Genomic DNA, 18,501 nt, shown 5'->3' with positions numbered 1-18,501 from the left:
ATATAAAGACTTTAATGAATTGTGTCAAGTTGCCAAACACCTCGTCATCAATTTAGTGACGCATATGATATTGTCCCTATCATATAATTTTTGATATAAAAACTTTAAAGAATTGTATCAAGTTGCCAAATACCTCGTCATCAATTTAGTGACGCATATGATATTGTCCTATCATATAATTAATATAAAGACTTTAATGAATTGTGTCAAGTTGCCAAACACCTCGTCATCAATTTAGTGACGCATATGATATTGTCCCTATCATATAATTTTGATATAAAGACTTTAAAGAATTATATCAAGTTGCAATACCTCGTCATCAATTTAGTGACGCATATGATATTGTCTCTATCATATAATTAATATAAAGACTTTAATGAATTGTATCAAGTTGCCAAACACCTCGTCATCAACTACTATATTATGGTTGCGCCGACCTCTCATATTGTATTCTCTTATGTCTTCATAGGATTTTGGCAATTATACGAGTAAATTAAATAATATACATATGAAAATGATTAATTATTATATGTATAAGGGAAAAAATGCTGAAATATTCCCATATTATCTTAGTATTATAGAGGAAAGACCGTTGCCGACCTCTGATATTGTTCAAAACTTATGTATTTATATGATTTTGGCAATTATATGAGTAAATTAAATAATATACATATAAAATGATTAAATATTATATGTATAAATGTATAAAGGAAAAAATGATGAAATATTCCCACATTATCTTAGTATTATAGAGGAAAGACCGTTGCTGACCTCTGATATTGTTCAAAACTTATGTATTTATATGATTTTGGCAATAATATGAGTAAATTAAATAATATACATATGAAAATGATTAATTATTATATGTATAAATGTATAAGGGAAAAAATGCTGAAAATATTCCCATATTATCTTAGTATTATAGAGGAAAGACCGTTGCTGACCTCTGATATTGTTCAAAACTTATGTATTTATATGATTTTGGCAATTATATGAGTAAATTAAATAATATACATATGAAAATTATTAATTATTATATGTATAAGGGAAAAAATGCTGAAAATATCCCACATTCTCTTAGTATTATAGAGAAAAGCCATTATAGTGAGAGGGTATAGTAGTGTAAACGACCGGAATTACGACAGAGGGTTCAAAAACTACTATAGGTAGGCAGTGGTTGCCGACCTCTCATATTGTTCAAAACTTATGTATTCATATGATTTTGGCAATTATATGAGTAAATTAAATAATATACATATGAAAATTATTAATTATTATATGTATAGGGGAAAAAATGCTGAAATATTCCCACATTCTCTTAGTATTATAGAGAAAAGCCATTATAGTGAGAGGGTATAGTAGTGTAAACGACCGGAATTACGACAGAGGGTTCAAAAACTACTATAGGTAGGCAGTGGTTGCCGACCTCTCATATTGTTCAAAACTTATGTATTCATATGATTTTGGCAATAATATGAGTAAATTAAATAATATACATATGAAAATGATTAATTATTATATGTATAAGGGAAAAAATGCTGAAAATATCCCACATTCTCTTAGTATTATAGAGAAAAGCCATTATAGTGAGAGGGTATAGTAGTGTAAACGACCGGAATTACGACAGAGGGTTCAAAAACTACTATAGGTAGGCAGTGGTTGCCGACCTCTCATATTGTTCAAAACTTATGTATTCATATGATTTTGGCAATAATATGAGTAAATTAAATAATATACATATGAAAATGATTAATTATTATATGTATAAGGGAAAAAATAATCATATTATATATGAATAATGGAAAAAAAATGAAATGTTCCTATAATCTCTTAATATATAAGAGAATAGCCCGTATGTTGGGTGGCAAACGGAATTGAAAATACCCGCTTTGAGGACAGCGGGTTCAAAAACTACTATAGGTAGGCAGTGGTTGCCGACCTCCCGCATTATTCGAAATATTTATTTCGGATTATGTTTATATTGGTTACATACAATAAAGTATATTATTATCCGTACAAATTTGTTTCTCAGTTCTATAGAACACGGGACTTGGCTCCGCGGATAATAGGAATATACGCTTTATAGATAATATCGTTGAAACAAAAGTCAAGTTTCTATTATATATAGAATAACAAATCGTTTCCATATATTATCGTTAATTTTTGGAGGCAGGCAAATATTAATTTATTACCTGCCGTATAGTTGGATTATTATATCGTTACGGTATAATACAAATATGGATTCTTATGAAAGAAATATAAAATTATATATTAAATGTGGAAATATTATCATATGCGCTTGGTTTTATGTTATATATTACCAGAGATATATATGAAAAGAGATAAATTTTAAATTTATCTTCAAAATGCAAATGATTTAACTTAATATTTATATTGGTTAAACAAAAATTGTACATGTGTGGATACAATAATTATGTATGTTGGAAATAAAATGATATTTTATAATGAAATATGTATGTATAAAAAGATAAAATTATAGAAATATATATATTACAATAATTAGATGAAATTCTTGTTATATTGGTAAAACAAGTATAAATTAAAAATGAAAATATGGATTACGAATGCTATATAAAAATGGCCGTAATCGAATGGATTTTTTACTTATATATTTAAAATTTTACCCAAAGGCGAAATATTGAATTTTATTCAATATAATAAAAATCATGGAATTATATAAAGTGAAAAATCTATATATCTATATATCTATTATATTGCTTATTTCGATTCAAAATATATGAATGGAATATGAAGGAAAAACATTATTCTGGTTGATCCTGCCAGTAGTTATATGCTTGTCTCAAAGATTAAGCCATGCATGTCTAAGTACACACGAATTAAAAGTGAAACCGCAAAAGGCTCATTATATCAGTTATGGTTCCTTAGATCGTTAACAGTTACTTGGATAACTGTGGTAATTCTAGAGCTAATACATGCAATTAAAACATGAACCTTATGGGACATGTGCTTTTATTAGGCTAAAACCAAGCGATCGCAAGATCGTTATATTGGTTGAACTCTAGATAACATGCAGATCGTATGGTCTTGTACCGACGACAGATCTTTCAAATGTCTGCCCTATCAACTTTTGATGGTAGTATCTAGGACTACCATGGTTGCAACGGGTAACGGGGAATCAGGGTTCGATTCCGGAGAGGGAGCCTGAGAAACGGCTACCACATCTAAGGAAGGCAGCAGGCGCGTAAATTACCCACTCCCAGCTCGGGGAGGTAGTGACGAAAAATAACAATACAGGACTCATATCCGAGGCCCTGTAATTGGAATGAGTACACTTTAAATCCTTTAACAAGGACCAATTGGAGGGCAAGTCTGGTGCCAGCAGCCGCGGTAATTCCAGCTCCAATAGCGTATATTAAAGTTGTTGCGGTTAAAACGTTCGTAGTTGAACTTGTGCTTCATACGGGTAGTACAACTTACAATTGTGGTTAGTACTATACCTTTATGTATGTAAGCGTATTACCGGTGGAGTTCTTATATGTGATTAAATACTTGTATTTTTTCATATGTTCCTCCTATTTAAAAACCTGCACTAGTGCTCTTAAACGAGTGTTATTGTGGGCCGGTACTATTACTTTGAACAAATTAGAGTGCTTAAAGCAGGCTTCAAATGCCTGAATATTCTGTGCATGGGATAATGAAATAAGACCTCTGTTCTGCTTTCATTGGTTTTCAGATCAAGAGGTAATGATTAATAGAAGCAGTTTGGGGGCATTAGTATTACGACGCGAGAGGTGAAATTCTTGGACCGTCGTAAGACTAACTTAAGCGAAAGCATTTGCCAAAGATGTTTTCATTAATCAAGAACGAAAGTTAGAGGTTCGAAGGCGATCAGATACCGCCCTAGTTCTAACCATAAACGATGCCAGCTAGCAATTGGGTGTAGCTACTTTTATGGCTCTCTCAGTCGCTTCCCGGGAAACCAAAGCTTTTGGGCTCCGGGGGAAGTATGGTTGCAAAGCTGAAACTTAAAGGAATTGACGGAAGGGCACCACCAGGAGTGGAGCCTGCGGCTTAATTTGACTCAACACGGGAAAACTTACCAGGTCCGAACATAAGTGTGTAAGACAGATTGATAGCTCTTTCTCGAATCTATGGGTGGTGGTGCATGGCCGTTCTTAGTTCGTGGAGTGATTTGTCTGGTTAATTCCGATAACGAACGAGACTCAAATATATTAAATAGATATCTTCAGGATTATGGTGCTGAAGCTTATGTAGCCTTCATTCATGGTGGCAGTAAAATGTTTATTGTGTTTGAATGTGTTTATGTAAGTGGAGCCGTACCTGTTGGTTTGTCCCATTATAAGGACACTAGCTTCTTAAATGGACAAATTGCGTCTAGCAATAATGAGATTGAGCAATAACAGGTCTGTGATGCCCTTAGATGTCCTGGGCTGCACGCGCGCTACAATGAAAGTATCAACGTGTATTTCCTAGACCGAGAGGTCCGGGTAAACCGCTGAACCACTTTCATGCTTGGGATTGTGAACTGAAACTGTTCACATGAACTTGGAATTCCCAGTAAGTGTGAGTCATTAACTCGCATTGATTACGTCCCTGCCCTTTGTACACACCGCCCGTCGCTACTACCGATTGAATTATTTAGTGAGGTCTCCGGACGTGATCACTGTGACGCCTTGCGTGTTACGGTTGTTTCGCAAAAGTTGACCGAACTTGATTATTTAGAGGAAGTAAAAGTCGTAACAAGGTTTCCGTAGGTGAACCTGCGGAAGGATCATTATTGTATAATATCCTTATCGTTAATAAACATTTGTTATAATACAAATAAATACAATTTACCAAAATAAAAATATTACAAAATGATTCCACGGAATCAAAAGTTAAAGTCAAAATAAAATGAAGATGGCTTTTATTTTATATGTGGGGCTTGGCAACCTCATAAAAAGACTTTAACATTATTAATGTTGTTGTGCGTATTTGTGGCAGTACCTACTACAACAATGGCGTTTCCTATAAAAACAAATTCTCGAAAATGGAAATCGAAGAAACTGAACAAAATTTGAAAGTAGAAGTCGAATTAAAATTAAAATAATTTTGAATGTGGTATTCAAAATAAGTGTGTGTGTATATGGACCATAATATACACGCGTTGCGAATATGTATTGTTCATCTATGTTATGAGCATACGTTGGCTAATGCAACAACCTAAAATATACAATGTTTGTACCTGTCATCCATCAGGTTAATGTTTTATATAAATTTTGCAGTATGTGTCACCCAAAATAGCAAACCATAACCAGATTTTTATGATACATAATGCTTATATGAAACTAAGACATATCGCAACATTTATTTTTAGGTATAAAAATAAATTTATTGAAGGAATTGATATATGCCAGTAAAATGGTGTATTTTTAATTTCTTTCAATAAAAACAATATTGATATTATATAAAAATGAATTATAAAACTCTAAGCGGTGGATCACTCGGCTCATGGGTCGATGAAGAACGCAGCAAACTGTGCGTCATCGTGTGAACTGCAGGACACATGAACATCGACATTTTGAACGCATATCGCAGTCCATGCTGTTATGTACTTTAATTAATTTTATAGTGCTGCTTGGACTACATATGGTTGAGGGTTGTAAGACTATGCTAATTAAGTTGTTTATAAATTTTTTATAAGCATATGGTATATTATTGGATTAAATAATGATTTTATTCATAATATTAAAAAAGAAATGAAAAACATTATCTCACATTTGAATGTGAAAAACGAAGAGAAATATTTTCTTTTTCAATCAAATAATACTGAGAAATGTCTAGCATAAAAAATTGAAATATTTTTCATCTAGAATTGTCTCTTATTAATGATTCGGAAAAAGAAAAATCTTGGTTTTGTTATTATTCTTCGTTGGTTCGTTAAATGGATAAAAAATAACTTTGCTTACAAGAACTATTGGAACTATTTATAACGAATTTAATTGATTGTTTTATCATTTATATATAAAGAATTTATGGCAAAAAATAGTTATATATACAACCTCAACTCATATGGGACTACCCCCTGAATTTAAGCATATTAATTAGGGGAGGAAAAGAAACTAACAAGGATTTTCTTAGTAGCGGCGAGCGAAAAGAAAACAGTTCAGCACTAAGTCACTTTGTCTATATGGCAAATGTGAGATGCAGTGTATGGAGCGTCAATATTCTAGTATGAGAAATTAATGATTTAAGTCCTTCTTAAATGAGGCCATTTACCCATAGAGGGTGCCAGGCCCGTATAACGTTAATGATTACTAGATGATGTTTCCAAAGAGTCGTGTTGCTTGATAGTGCAGCACTAAGTGGGTGGTAAACTCCATCTAAAACTAAATATAACCATGAGACCGATAGTAAACAAGTACCGTGAGGGAAAGTTGAAAAGAACTCTGAATAGAGAGTTAAACAGTACGTGAAACTGCTTAGAGGTTAAGCCCGATGAACCTGAATATCCGTTATGGAAAATTCATCATTAAAATTGTAATATTTAAATAATATTATTAAGAATAATGTGCATTTTTTCCATATAAGGACATTGTAATCTATTAGCATATCCCAAATTTATCATAAAATATAACTTATAGTTTATTCCAATTAAATTGCTTGCATTTTAACACAGAATAAATGTTATTAATTTGATAAAGTGCTGATAGATTTATATTATTACAGAGCGTTAATTTTTCGGAATTATATAATGGCATAATTATCATTGATTTTTGTGTTTATTATATGCTCTTGTATGATTAACAATGCGAAAGATTCAGGATACCTTCGGGACCCGTCTTGAAACACGGACCAAGGAGTCTAACATATGTGCAAGTTATTGGGATGTAAACCTAATAGCGTAATTAACTTGACTAATAATGGGATTAGTTTTTTAGCTATTTATAGCTAATTAACACAATCCCGGGGCGTTCTATATAGTTATGTATAATGTATATTTATATTATTTATGCCTCTAACTGGAACGTACCTTGAGCATATATGCTGTGACCCGAAAGATGGTGAACTATACTTGATCAGGTTGAAGTCAGGGGAAACCCTGATGGAAGACCGAAACAGTTCTGACGTGCAAATCGATTGTCAGAATTGAGTATAGGGGCGAAAGACCAATCGAACCATCTAGTAGCTGGTTCCTTCCGAAGTTTCCCTCAGGATAGCTGGTGCATTTTAATATTATATAAAATAATCTTATCTGGTAAAGCGAATGATTAGAGGCCTTAGGGTCGAAACGATCTTAACCTATTCTCAAACTTTAAATGGGTAAGAACCTTAACTTTCTTGATATGAAGTTCAAGGTTATGATATAATGTGCCCAGTGGGCCACTTTTGGTAAGCAGAACTGGCGCTGTGGGATGAACCAAACGTAATGTTACGGTGCCCAAATTAACAACTCATGCAGATACCATGAAAGGCGTTGGTTGCTTAAAACAGCAGGACGGTGATCATGGAAGTCGAAATCCGCTAAGGAGTGTGTAACAACTCACCTGCCGAAGCAACTAGCCCTTAAAATGGATGGCGCTTAAGTTGTATACCTATACATTACCGCTAAAGTAGATGATTTATATTACTTGTGATATAAATTTTGAAACTTTAGTGAGTAGGAAGGTACAATGGTATGCGTAGAAGTGTTTGGCGTAAGCCTGCATGGAGCTGCCATTGGTACAGATCTTGGTGGTAGTAGCAAATAATCGAATGAGACCTTGGAGGACTGAAGTGGAGAAGGGTTTCGTGTGAACAGTGGTTGATCACGAGTTAGTCGGTCCTAAGTTCAAGGCGAAAGCCGAAAATTTTCAAGTAAAACAAAAATGCCTAACTATATAAACAAAGCGAATATAATACACTTGAATAATTTTGAACGAAAGGGAATACGGTTCCAATTCCGTAACCTGTTGAGTATCCGTTTGTTATTAAATATGGGCCTCGTGCTCATCCTGGCAACAGGAACGACCATAAAGAAGCCGTCGAGAGATATCGGAAGAGTTTTCTTTTCTGTTTTATAGCCGTACTACCATGGAAGTCTTTCGCAGAGAGATATGGTAGATGGGCTAGAAGAGCATGACATATACTGTTGTGTCGATATTTTCTCCTCGGACCTTGAAAATTTATGGTGGGGACACGCAAACTTCTCAACAGGCCGTACCAATATCCGCAGCTGGTCTCCAAGGTGAAGAGTCTCTAGTCGATAGAATAATGTAGGTAAGGGAAGTCGGCAAATTAGATCCGTAACTTCGGGATAAGGATTGGCTCTGAAGATTGAGATAGTCGGGCTTGATTGGGAAACAATAACATGGTTTATGTGCTCGTTCTGGGTAAATAGAGTTTCTAGCATTTATGTTAGTTACTTGTTCCCCGGATAGTTTAGTTACGTAGCCAATTGTGGAACTTTCTTGCTAAAATTTTTAAGAATACTATTTGGGTTAAACCAATTAGTTCTTATCAATTATAACGATTATCAATTAACAATCAATTCAGAACTGGCACGGACTTGGGGAATCCGACTGTCTAATTAAAACAAAGCATTGTGATGGCCCTAGCGGGTGTTGACACAATGTGATTTCTGCCCAGTGCTCTGAATGTCAAAGTGAAGAAATTCAAGTAAGCGCGGGTCAACGGCGGAGTAACTATGACTTTGATCTGGTATTGCGAGCAGGATATTTTTCTGTAATTCGTATCATATCATATGTGCGAAGGGAATTTACTCTGTAACTCACAGTCTCCTTACTCAGTCGACTCAAACCCTCGTGGTGGTCCCGTAATGCTAAACTTGTTTAGCAGCTAATTTGAGCGGCAAACTTTTCCGATGGGTTGGTTCCCAGAGGAAATTTATTCATATTGGAACTACAAATAGAAATAACGAGCCTCGGATGAATTTACACAATCTGATGACGACCCGACCCTCCGTGGACACCTTCCCGGAGGACCAATATGAACCAAACGCAGCGGCTACTCTATCTAGGGTTCCCTGCACAGTATGTGGCCGGTCCTTTAACAGCAAGAGAGGACTCGGTGTTCACATGCGATCTCGGCACCCAGACGAACTTGATGAAGAACGTCGACGTGTCGAGATAAAGGCAAGGTGGAGTGAGGAAGAGAAGTGGATGATGGCGAGAAAGGAGGTTGAGCTCACAGCAAATGGACATAAACACATAAACAAGCAACTAGCGGTGTATTTTGCAAACCGCAGCGTCGAAGCCATCAAAAAGCTAAGACAGAGGGGCGATTATAAGGAGAAAATAGAGCAGATAAGAGGGCAATCAGCTCGCGTCCCGGAAGTTGCTAATCTAACCATAAGGCGCCGCCCTAGTAGAAGTGAGCAAAACCACCAAGTAACAACATCAGAAACAACTCCAATCACTCCCTTCGAACAGTCGAACAGGGAAATTTTGCGGACACTGCGTGGGTATAGCCCCGTAGAATGCCATTCCAAATGGAGAGCCCAAGAGCTACAAACGATCATTGACAGGGCAGAGCTCGAGGGAAAGGAAACCACTCTCCAATGCTTATCGCTATATCTCCTAGGAATTTTTCCGGCACAGGGTGTACGACACACGCTGACGAGACCTCCTCGGAGACCTCGAAATAGGAGAGAAAGCAGAAGGCAACAGTATGCTGTCACCCAGCGCAACTGGGATAAGCATAAAGGAAGATGCATTAAGTCCTTGCTAAATGGAACTGATGAGTCGGTAATGCCAAGCCAAGAAGTAATGGTTCCCTACTGGAGAGAAGTAATGACTCAGCCTAGCCCAAGCTCTTGCAGTGGAGAAGTGATACAAATGGATCACTCGCTTGAGAGGGTTTGGTCTGCTATTACGGAGCATGACCTTAGGGCATCAAGAATCTCATTATCTTCATCTCCGGGGCCTGACGGGATAACTCCAAAAACAGCCAGGGAGGTGCCGTCAGGTATTATGCTACGAATAATGAACCTAATTCTATGGTGCGGCAATCTACCACACTCTATCCGACTGGCCAGAACTGTCTTCATCCCGAAGACGGTGACGGCGAAGCGACCGCAAGACTTTCGTCCAATATCGGTGCCTTCAGTCCTGGTAAGACAGCTAAATGCAATATTGGCAACCCGGTTGAACTCATCAATCAATTGGGACCCGCGCCAGCGGGGCTTCTTACCTACCGACGGATGTGCCGATAATGCGACGATAGTTGACTTAGTCTTGAGGCATAGCCATAAGCACTTTAGATCTTGCTACATCGCAAATTTAGATGTAAGCAAGGCATTCGATTCTCTATCGCATGCATCTATATATGACACCTTACGTGCTTATGGTGCGCCAAAGGGCTTCGTTGACTACGTACAGAATACGTACGAGGGTGGCGGTACCAGTCTCAATGGGGACGGTTGGAGTTCAGAGGAATTCGTCCCTGCTAGAGGAGTGAAGCAGGGTGACCCTTTGTCTCCTATTCTATTTAACTTGGTAATGGACAGGTTACTTAGAAACCTACCCAGCGAAATTGGTGCTAGAGTCGGAAATGCCATTACTAACGCGGCCGCGTTTGCAGATGATTTGGTACTATTTGCTGAAACTCGAATGGGACTTCAAGTATTGTTGGACAGAACGTTGGATTTTCTATCTCTCGTCGGCCTCAAACTTAATGCCGACAAATGTTTTACCGTTGGCATTAAGGGCCAGCCGAAACAGAAGTGTACCGTGCTAGAGGCACAGAGCTTTTACGTAGGCTCAAGAGAGATTCCATCATTGAAGCGAACGGACGAGTGGAAGTACTTAGGCATCAACTTCACTGCAACTGGGAGGGTTCGATGCAATCCGGCCGAGGACATTGGTCCAAAGCTACAAAGATTGACAAAGGCCCCCCTCAAACCACAACAGAGGATGTTCGCCCTAAGGACTGTCCTTATCCCACAGCTCTATCACAAGTTAGCCCTTGGGAGTGTGGCGATAGGCGTCCTACGAAAAACTGACAAACTAATACGATACTATGTGCGAAGATGGCTAAATCTTCCGCTGGATGTGCCGATAGCATTCATTCACGCACCCCCAAAAAGTGGAGGTCTCGGAATTCCATCACTTAGATGGGTAGCTCCAATGTTAAGGCTAAGACGTTTGAGTAATATTAAATGGCCTCACCTCACGCAAAACGAGGTAGCCAGCTCTTTCCTCGAAGCCGAAAAACAACGGGCCCGAGATAGATTATTTGCAGAACAACATGAATTGTTATCGCGTCCGGCAATAGAAAAATATTGGGCGAACAAATTGTACCTCTCAGTTGATGGCAGCGGACTCCGTGAAGCGGGCCATTGGGGACCGCAACACGGGTGGGTTAATCAACCCACGCGTTTACTAACAGGAAAGGAATATATAGACGGTATTCGTCTGCGGATAAATGCCCTACCCACGAAGTCTCGTACTACAAGGGGAAGGCACGAATTGGAACGACAGTGTCGTGCAGGATGTGACGCTCCCGAAACAACAAACCATATAATGCAAAAATGTTACCGATCGCATGGGAGGCGCGTAGCTAGACACAACTGCGTAGTAAATCGAATCAAGCGGGGACTTGAGGAGAGAGGCTGCGCGGTCATTGTTGAACCAAGTCTGCAGTGCGAATCCGGCCTTAATAAACCGGACCTGGTGGCACTACGACAAAATCACATTGATGTGATCGACATACAAATTGTGACAGACGGACACTCTATGGATGATGCGCACCAGCGCAAAATCAATAGATACGACAGACCGGACATACGAACTGAATTGCGTCGCAGATTCGAAGCCGCAGGTGACATTGAATTCCATTCTGCCACCCTGAACTGGAGGGGGATCTGGAGTGGTCAATCCGTTAAAAGATTGATAGCGAAGGGTCTCCTCAGCAAATATGATAGTCATATCATTAGCGTCCAGGTTATGAGAGGCAGTCTCGGTTGTTTTAAACAGTTCATGTACCTGAGCGGGTTTTCCCGAGATTGGACTTAGCTAAAACGTTTGGTTCAAAACATTTGCTTGCTGTCTTGGCATAACATCAATAAAGGCATAAACATCGCAAATAATGGTAATATATAAATGGCTATGAGGATGGTTTTAGTACGTAGGCGTTGCGGAACTTCGGTTCAGCAATGAATCGTGCATGCTAGGAAACTGAAGTGTTGACAGACCTAGTATCTTTCGATAGATTTCCATACCTCCGCGATCAAAAAAAAAAAAAAAAAAAAATAGCCAAATGCCTCGTCATCTAATTAGTGACGCGCATGAATGGATTAACGAGATTCCTACTGTCCCTATCTACTATCTAGCGAAACCACAGCCAAGGGAACGGGCTTGGAATAATTAGCGGGGAAAGAAGACCCTTTTGAGCTTGACTCTAATCTGGCAGTGTAAGGAGACATAAGAGGTGTAGAATAAGTGGGAGATATTAGACCTCGGTTTGGTATCGTCAATGAAATACCACTACTCTTATTGTTTCCTTACTTACTTGATTAAATGGAACGTGTATCATTTCCTAGCCATTATACGGATATATTTATTATATCTTATGGTATTGGGTTTTGATGCAAGCTTCTTGATCAAAGTATCACGAGTTTGTTATATAATCGCAAACAAATTCTTTAATAAAACGATGCATTTATGTATTTTTGATTTGAAAATTTGGTATAACTCCAATTACTCAGGTATGATCCAATTCAAGGACATTGCCAGGTAGGGAGTTTGACTGGGGCGGTACATCTCTCAAATAATAACGGAGGTGTCCCAAGGCCAGCTCAGTGCGGACAGAAACCACACATAGAGCAAAAGGGCAAATGCTGACTTGATCTCGGTGTTCAGTACACACAGGGACAGCAAAAGCTCGGCCTATCGATCCTTTTGGTTTAAAGAGTTTTTAACAAGAGGTGTCAGAAAAGTTACCATAGGGATAACTGGCTTGTGGCGGCCAAGCGTTCATAGCGACGTCGCTTTTTGATCCTTCGATGTCGGCTCTTCCTATCATTGTGAAGCAAAATTCACCAAGCGTTGGATTGTTCACCCATGCAAGGGAACGTGAGCTGGGTTTAGACCGTCGTGAGACAGGTTAGTTTTACCCTACTAATGACAAAACGTTGTTGCGACAGCATTCCTGCGTAGTACGAGAGGAACCGCAGGTACGGACCAATGGCACAATACTTGTTCGAGCGAACAGTGGTATGACGCTACGTCCGTTGGATTATGCCTGAACGCCTCTAAGGTCGTATCCGTGCTGGACTGCAATGATAAATAAGGGGCAATTTGCATTGTATGGCTTCTAAACCATTTAAAGTTTATAATTTATTTTATAAACGACAATGGATGTGATGCCAATGTAATTTGTAACATAGTAAATTAGGAGGATCTTCGATCACCTGATGCCGCGCTAGTTACATATAAAAGCATTATTTAATACAATGACAAAGCCTAGAATCAATTGTAAACGACTTTTGTAACAGGCAAGGTGTTGTAAGTGGTTGAGCAGCTGCCATACTGCGATCCACTGAAGCTTATCCTTTGCTTGATGATTCGATAAATAAATGATTTTTCCTGTAGCCAAACAAACACCTCGTCATCAATTTAGTGACGCATATGATATTGTCCCTATCATATAATTTTTGATATAAAGACTTTAAAGAATTATATCAAGTTGCCAAATACCTCGTCATCAATTTAGTGACGCATATGATATTGTCCCTATCGTATAATTTTTGATATAAAGACTTTAAAGAATTCTATCACGTTGCCAAATACCTCGTCATCAATTTAGTGACGCATATGATATTGTCCCTATCATATAATTAATATAAAGACTTTAATGAATTGTGTCAAGTTGCCAAACACCTCGTCATCAATTTAGTGACGCATATGATATTGTCCCTATCATATAATTTTTGATATAAAAACTTTAAAGAATTGTATCAAGTTGCCAAATACCTCGTCATCAATTTAGTGACGCATATGATATTGTCCCTATCATATAATTAATATAAAGACTTTAATGAATTGTGTCAAGTTGCCAAACACCTCGTCATCAATTTAGTGACGCATATGATATTGTCCCTATCATATAATTTTTGATATAAAGACTTTAAAGAATTATATCAAGTTGCCAAATACCTCGTCATCAATTTAGTGACGCATATGATATTGTCTCTATCATATAATTAATATAAAGACTTTAATGAATTGTGTCAAGTTGCCAAACACCTCGTCATCAATTTAGTGACGCATATGATATTGTCCCTATCATATAATTTTTGATATAAAAACTTTAAAGAATTGTATCAAGTTGCCAAATACCTCGTCATCAATTTAGTGACGCATATGATATTGTCCCTATCATATAATTAATATAAAGACTTTAATGAATTGTGTCAAGTTGCCAAACACCTCGTCATCAATTTAGTGACGCATATGATATTGTCCCTATCATATAATTTTTGATATAAAAACTTTAAAGAATTGTATCAAGTTGCCAAATACCTCGTCATCAATTTAGTGACGCATATGATATTGTCCCTATCATATAATTAATATAAAGACTTTAATGAATTGTGTCAAGTTGCCAAACACCTCGTCATCAATTTAGTGACGCATATGATATTGTCCCTATCATATAATATTTGATATAAAGACTTTAAAGAATTATATCAAGTTGCCAAATACCTCGTCATCAATTTAGTGACGCATATGATATTGTCTCTATCATATAATTAATATAAAGACTTTAATGAATTGTGTCAAGTTGCCAAACACCTCGTCATCAATTTAGTGACGCATATGATATTGTCCCTATCATATAATTTTTGATATAAAGACTTTAAAGAATTCTATCAAGTTGCCAAATACCTCGTCATCAATTTAGTGACGCATATGATATTGTCTCTATCATATAATTAATATAAAGACTTTAATGATTTGTGTCACGTTGCCAAACACCTCGTCATCAATTTAGTGACGCATATGATATTGTCCCTATCATATAATTAATATAAAGACTTTTTAAAGAATTGTATCAAGTTGCCAAACACCTCGTCATCAACTACTATATTATGGTTGCGCCGACCTCTCATATTGTATTCTCTTATGTCTTCATAGGATTTTGGCAATTATACGAGTAAATTAAATAATATACATATGAAAATGATTAATTATTATATGTATAAGGGAAAAAATGCTGAAATATTCCCATATTATCTTAGTATTATAGAGGAAAGACCGTTGCCGACCTCTGATATTGTTCAAAACTTATGTATTTATATGATTTTGGCAATTATATGAGTAAATTAAATAATATACATATAAAATGATTAAATATTATATGTATAAATGTATAAAGGAAAAAATGATGAAATATTCCCACATTATCTTAGTATTATAGAGGAAAGACCGTTGCTGACCTCTGATATTGTTCAAAACTTATGTATTTATATGATTTTGGCAATAATATGAGTAAATTAAATAATATACATATGAAAATGATTAATTATTATATGTATAAATGTATAAGGGAAAAAATGCTGAAAATATTCCCATATTATCTTAGTATTATAGAGGAAAGACCGTTGCTGACCTCTGATATTGTTCAAAACTTATGTATTTATATGATTTTGGCAATTATATGAGTAAATTAAATAATATACATATGAAAATTATTAATTATTATATGTATAGGGAAAAAATGCTGAAATATTCCCACATTCTCTTAGTATTATAGAGAAAAGCCATTATAGTGAGAGGGTATAGTAGTGTAAACGACCGGAATTACGACAGAGGGTTCAAAAACTACTATAGGTAGGCAGTGGTTGCCGACCTCTCATATTGTTCAAAACTTATGTATTCATATGATTTTGGCAATTATATGAGTAAATTAAATAATATACATATGAAAATTATTAATTATTATATGTATAGGGGAAAAAATGCTGAAATATTCCCACATTCTCTTAGTATTATAGAGAAAAGCCATTATAGTGAGAGGGTATAGTAGTGTAAACGACCGGAATTACGACAGAGGGTTCAAAAACTACTATAGGTAGGCAGTGGTTGCCGACCTCTCATATTGTTCAAAACTTATGTATTCATATGATTTTGGCAATTATATGAGTAAATTAAATAATATACATATGAAAATTATTAATTATTATATGTATAAGGGAAAAAATGCTGAAAATATCCCACATTCTCTTAGTATATAGAGAAAAGCCATTATAGTGAGAGGGTATAGTAGTGTAAACGACCGGAATTACGACAGAGGGTTCAAAAACTACTATAGGTAGGCAGTGGTTGCCGACCTCTCATATTGTTCAAAACTTATGTATTCATATGATTTTGGCAATAATATGAGTAAATTAAATAATATACATATGAAAATGATTAATTATTATATGTATAAGGGAAAAAATGCTGAAAATATCCCACATTCTCTTAGTATTATAGAGAAAAGCCATTATAGTGAGAGGGTATAGTAGTGTAAACGACCGGAATTACGACAGAGGGTTCAAAAACTACTATAGGTAGGCAGTGGTTGCCGACCTCTCATATTGTTCAAAACTTATGTATTCATATGATTTTGGCAATAATATGAGTAAATTAAATAATATACATATGAAAATGATTAATTATTATATGTATAAGGGAAAAAATGCTGAAAATATCCCACATTCTCTTAGTATTATAGAGAAAAGCCATTATAGTGAGAGGGTATAGTAGTGTAAACGACCGGAATTACGACAGAGGGTTCAAAAACTACTATAGGTAGGCAGTGGTTGCCGACCTCTCATATTGTTCAAAACTTATGTATTCATATGATTTTGGCAATAATATGAGTAAATTAAATAATATACATATGAAAATGATTAATTATTATATGTATAAGGGAAAAAATGCTGAAAATATCCCACATTCTCTTAGTATTATAGAGAAAAGCCATTATAGTGAGAGGTATAGTAGTGTAAACGACCGGAATTACGACAGAGGGTTCAAAAACTACTATAGGTAGGCAGTGGTTGCCGACCTCTCATATTGTTCAAAACTTATGTATTCATATGATTTTGGCAATATATGAGTAAATTAAATAATATACATATGAAAATATTAATTATTATATGTATAGGGAAAAAATGCTGAAATATCCCACATTCTCTTAGTATTATAGAGAAAAGCCATTATAGTGAGAGGGTATAGTAGTGTAAACGACCGGAATTACGACAGAGGGTTCAAAAACTACTATAGGTAGGCAGTGGTTGCCGACCTCTCATATTGTTCAAAACTTATGTATTCATATGATTTTGGCAATTATATGAGTAAATTAAATAATATACATATGAAAATATTAATTATTATATGTATAAGGGAAAAAATGCTGAAAATATCCCACATTCTCTTAGTATTATAGAGAAAAGCCATTATAGTGAGAGGGTATAGTAGTGTAAACGACCGGAATTACGACAGAGGGTTCAAAAACTACTATAGGTAGGCAGTGGTTGCCGACCTCTCATATTGTTCAAAACTTATGTATTCATATGATTTTGGCAATATATGAGTAAATTAAATAATATACATATGAAAATGATTAATTATTATATGTATAAGGGAAAAAATGCTGAAAATATCCCACATTCTCTTAGTATTATAGAGAAAAGCCATTATAGTGAGAGGGTATAGTAGTGTAAACGACCGGAATTACGACAGAGGGTTCAAAAACTACTATAGGTAGGCAGTGGTTGCCGACCTCTCATATTGTTCAAAACTTATGTATTCATATGATTTTGGCAATAATATGAGTAAATTAAATAATATACATATGAAAATGATTAATTATTATATGTATAAGGGAAAAAATGCTGAAAATATCCCACATTCTCTTAGTATTATAGAGAAAAGCCATTATAGTGAGAGGGTATAGTAGTGTAAACGACCGGAATTACGACAGAGGGTTCAAAAACTACTATAGGTAGGCAGTGGTTGCCGACCTCTCATATTGTTCAAAACTTATGTATTCATATGATTTTGGCAATAATATGAGTAAATTAAATAATATACATATGAAAATGATTAATTATTATATGTATAAGGGAAAAAATGCTGAAAATATCCCACATTCTCTTAGTATTATAGAGAAAAGCCATTATAGTGAGAGGGTATAGTAGTGTAAACGACCGGAATTACGACAGAGGGTTCAAAAACTACTATAGGTAGGCAGTGGTTGCCGACCTCTCATATTGTTCAAAACTTATGTATTCATATGATTTTGGCAATAATATGAGTAAATTAAATAATATACATATGAAAATGATTAATTATTATATGTATAAGGGAAAAAATAATCATATTATATATGAATAATGGAAAAAAAATGAAATGTTCCTATAATCTCTTAATATATAAGAGAATAGCCCGTATGTTGGGTGGCAAACGGAATTGAAAATACCCGCTTTGAGGACAGCGGGTTCAAAAACTACTATAGGTAGGCAGTGGT

The 18,501-nt window shown here is 35.8% G+C and overlaps 2 non-coding genes and 1 pseudogene across 2 annotated transcripts; all 3 read left to right on the top strand.

Moving 5' to 3' along the window:
• The first annotated feature begins 2,785 nt into the window (after positions 1-2,785).
• Positions 2,786-4,780, top strand: LOC117149837. The gene has a single exon (XR_004460554.1). It is a non-coding gene; the product is annotated as a small subunit ribosomal RNA (ribosomal RNA).
• Positions 4,781-5,466: 686 nt separating this feature from the next.
• LOC117149835 lies at positions 5,467-5,645 on the top strand. The gene has a single exon (XR_004460552.1). It is a non-coding gene; the product is annotated as a 5.8S ribosomal RNA (ribosomal RNA).
• Positions 5,646-6,040: 395 nt separating this feature from the next.
• LOC117149838 lies at positions 6,041-13,551 on the top strand (annotated as a pseudogene).
• Positions 13,552-18,501: the final 4,950 nt, after the last annotated feature.

The sequence above is a fragment of the Drosophila mauritiana genome, unplaced genomic scaffold (assembly GCF_004382145.1).
Source record: "Drosophila mauritiana strain mau12 unplaced genomic scaffold, ASM438214v1 U_38, whole genome shotgun sequence".
Lineage (NCBI taxonomy): Eukaryota > Metazoa > Arthropoda > Insecta > Diptera > Drosophilidae > Drosophila > Drosophila mauritiana.
Note: the sequence above shows the minus strand (reverse complement) of the source record. Positions and strands in the feature narration are given on the sequence as shown.